Genomic DNA, 3,969 nt, shown 5'->3' with positions numbered 1-3,969 from the left:
AACTCAATAAGCAAATACGATTTTTGGTATTGCATTAAGTATATTCCTGTGCTGTGCTCTGGTGGTATGTAGCTGTTCAGGCTTTGACATTATTAATGGAAGCATGCCTGACTTCAGCATGTGCAAGGCTTAATCATGAGCATCTAACCCATCTTTTAACAATGAGGCAGAGTTCAAGTAGATTTGCAGGTGATCAGTTGTGCCAGACAAAACTGAATTCCTTCTTTGATAGAACGACCAATTCCTTTTTTCCTCCAGACAAAGAGAAGAGATGTAGTCCCATATGTCATACTTCACTTGTGCTCTTGAGGCTGTGCCAGACAGTAAACAGCTAATTCATGTAAAAGAGATGATCGTTGCGAGAGTTGGTGTTTACTGAAGGAAACAACTGCTTGTGGTTCTTTTTTTTATTTAGGGCAACCACCTCAAAAGCCATAAGCAACAACAAAAATTCAAAAAAAAGTTATATTGCTTTGTCTTAAATAAATAAGTGAAAAAAAAGACAAGAAAAATTAAACTGAACCATTTGATTTATCCTTGTTTCAGTTTAGCTTATCAGAAAGAAGGAAAATAGAAAAGGATGCTTGAATACAGTTACAGTTTCAAATAATATTTATTTATTAGCTTCATTCTGTAAATATACCGAATAAAATTGTTTTACAATTTTCCCAACCAAATGAACGTTATAATTAAATTTTTATATAGGGAAATGAATTACAAACAATTCAATTTATACTTAACAGGAAGTACAGTGCAGCAAGATACAAGAAGGCCAAGTTTCACTGGAGTGTGATGTGTTATGCAAGGAAATGAAACGGAAGGCGTCTGAGGTGGTGTATCCATTTTAGTTATGTTGTCTTCATTGCCTTGAGAAAAGTTGGAAAAAACAGGCAGATCGTTATTTTTTCAAGACAGTAATAGCAAGAAATGCAGTGTAACTCAGCGTACAGTTTAATTGCACATTTAATTTTTGGACTACTGAATCTGGCTTATTGCTGAGAATTGCACTACTTGTAGATAGTGTCAACTCACTTGATGAAACACTGTGTTAAGGTAATGCTCTATTACCTCTTTATTTTTAATGTACATTGGAACTGGAGATTTCCTCTTCAGCCAAGAAGTGCTAATCAATGATAATAAAATCATTACTGCTAGTGAGAGCTATAGAAGCACTTCATTTAGGCCTTACTTTTACTTTGAAGGTTAGCAAAGTGTTATCTTGTGTGTTCCTGTCACACAGTATTAGGTGACTGCCACAATTACAGAGAGCTTTCAGCAACTGCATGTGCTTTTCAGCCCATTGTAAACACGGATGCTCTCCAATAATTTTGTTTGAAGTAAAGAAACTGCTGCATAATCTCACCTAAAGAGACAGAATATCCACATTGTTTTTCTAGGCCTTTTATGGAAACATGAGGAAGTGGTGCATGAACTGGTTAAGTTTCTGGCATTTAATTTGCTGTCTTGAATGCTATGTAACAGTTCTGTAGAGTGATCAGTTGTAGTTCCAGGTTTTATTTTTCATAAAACTTTCTGATGGTGAAGCAAATGTAATTGCATTGACAGTTTCCATTACGACAAGAGCAGTCGAACAATATGAGTATGCATTATCCAATATGTCATTTGGTACAAAAGTGGAGATTTCCTTTTGCTCTAGCAGTCAGGGCATATTTAATTACTTGGAATGAAGTGTGTGAGTGTAAATTACATACATATATAAGGATTTACCCATCAGTGTACAGTGTGCTGAATTGAGGATTGAGTTACTGAAAGCTTAGAGAGTGACTTTATTAAGGAATTTTCCCTGGTATTAATGAATATATATATTTATATTTTCCCCAGGTTTTATATTTGTCATTTGAATTTTCCAGTTAGTCAGAAGTTTAGTTTTATAACATGGTAGCGTCTCTTATGTTCCATGTTTTTCAAACATGAATTGATAGAGGTTTTTCACAGAATGTTTTAGAATCTGAGTAAGCTCACAGCTCACTTGGTGAAGGTTTTGCTCGCTTTTCTGAGAACTGTTCTATAAATTATGGCTCTGTAAGATAATAGTTTTACCTGCTTTTACAACAGTTACTTATCACTTTGTATGTCTGGATAGATAAAAGAGGCAGAAGCCAAAGCTGTTATTGAAGAGGAGAAACGAAGACAACAGGTATCAAACTTAATTCTTCTTCCCCCCCAACCTCGTTGTGTTAATAAATCACTTGACGCACGTGCAGCCCAATCTGTATACTTTGTATAGTGTTTCTCCCAGTTACTGCTTTCAGCTGTTATGTTGTCCTTAGGTATGTGCCATGGGTGATCTACAGTGGTTAAAAGCAAGTATATTTTCTCTTAACAGTTCTCACATCTGTGGGCAAAATAGTAATCATTTGATGTCGCATTAGAATAACTGTATAATGTATACATATATTTAAATACAAAATACTTCTGATTTTTATCCATCATTTTATAATTCCTTAAATTCACAGAATTACTAAGTACCCTCTGTAAGGTTGAATTACTGAGTGAAACTTCTTACTTACTCCCCTTCGTGAGAGTGAAGAAACCTAAATTGGTCTCTGTCCTTCAAGTTCTGGTGGGAGTGGGAAATTTTTTTGTCATTGCTGGCTCTGGTGAATGTGTGTTGTCAGCACTGTAATCCAAGAAGCTTCTGTGCCAGCTGCGTGGAAATACTATCACTAATCTTGTTTCAGAAATTAACCGTAAGCTTGGTTGCTGGTGACAGCAAACTCAGGTTTATCATCTGGGCGCTGCAGCCTCAATGCACTCCTTCCAACAGGCTTGTATGCCTGAGACAGAGCACAGACCCCCCCGGTTGTACACCCCCCATCGGATCCCCCCCCATTGTATCCCCCCCCCCCATTGAATCCCCCCGCCCTCCATTGGATCCCCCCGTTGTACCCCCCCCCCCTCCCCCACTGAACCCCCCCCATCGGACCCCCACCCCATTAGATCCCCCCTATTGGACCCCCCCGGTCTATCCCCCCCCTATTGGACCCCGCCGTTCGATCCCCCCCCATCGGACCCCCCCGGTCCCGGTCTGTCCCCACTCACCGCTTCCTCCTACGGGGCTGCCAACACCTCCGCACTTTACGGCGACGCTGTCGCAAAAGCGCCGCACCCCGCTGCGCTTTACGGCGCGCCGCGAACTGCAACTCCCAGCATCCCCCGCGCTGCGCCGCGTTACGTCTCTCCGGGGACTGCAACTCCCAGCGTCCCCCGCGCGGCGCAGGCGCAGAGCGCGCGGTGTGAAAAAGGCGGGAAGGCGTTGGGCGGGAGCTGAGGTGAAGCAAAATGGCGGCGGGGCCTGGTAGGGCCTTGGGGCGGGATGGGCGCCATTGGGCTTCGTTATAGCGGGATAACGGTGTTATTCTGGGACGTGGAGTGAGAGAGACCGGGCGGCCAGGGGGGATTTGAGGGGAAATAGTGAGGAAATGATGCTCAATGGGCGTGTGTTCCCCTCAGGTGAGCGGCGCCATGGGCAAAAGGAGGAGCAGCCAGGTGACAGGTAATGACTTAAAATGGCCTCAAAATGGCCAAAAAATGGGCTTAAAATGGTCTCAAAATGTCCTCCAATGGGCCTCCAAGCGGTCTCAAAATGGCCACCAAATGGCCTCCAAGCAGCCGCAAAATGGCCTCAAAATGGCCACCAAATGGTCACAAAATGGTTTCCAAAGGGCCTCAAAATGGCCACAAAATGGCGTCCATGCAGCTGCTGTTCCTCTTGCAGGTGTTGACCACCATGATGGCCCCAATGTCAAAGTCAGGGCAGGACTGAGGGGAGACAACAAGGGGGGGGAACGACTATAGTGGGGACAACAATATGGTGGACAGCAAGGGGGAGGACATCAATGGAGGGGGCACAAATGGAGGGGACACTAATAGAGGGGACACCAATATGGGGGACAGCAATATGGTGGGCAGCAATATGGTGGACAGCAATATGGAGGACACTAATGG

The 3,969-nt window shown here is 43.1% G+C and overlaps 1 long non-coding RNA gene across 2 annotated transcripts; it reads right to left on the bottom strand.

Annotated features, from left to right (window-relative positions):
• Window positions 1-594: 594 nt before the first annotated feature.
• On the bottom strand, window positions 595-3,117 carry LOC146756979 (uncharacterized). 2 transcript variants are annotated; one of them, XR_014936989.1, is made up of 3 exons: window positions 3,064-3,117; window positions 2,532-2,668; window positions 595-866 (listed from the first exon to the last, which is right to left on the bottom strand). It is a non-coding gene; the product is annotated as an uncharacterized LOC146756979 (long non-coding RNA). The 2 variants fall into 2 exon arrangements; XR_014936988.1 differs by lacking the exon at window positions 3,064-3,117 and having other exon boundaries at window positions 2,532-2,820.
• Between the last annotated feature and the right edge of the window lie 852 nt (window positions 3,118-3,969).

This window comes from Coturnix japonica, chromosome 24 (genome assembly GCF_054131305.1).
Source record: "Coturnix japonica strain WE chromosome 24, WE-NBRP24, whole genome shotgun sequence".
In the NCBI taxonomy this organism is placed as follows: Eukaryota; Metazoa; Chordata; class Aves; order Galliformes; family Phasianidae; genus Coturnix; species Coturnix japonica.
This window is presented reverse-complemented; position numbering and strand designations above follow the sequence as displayed.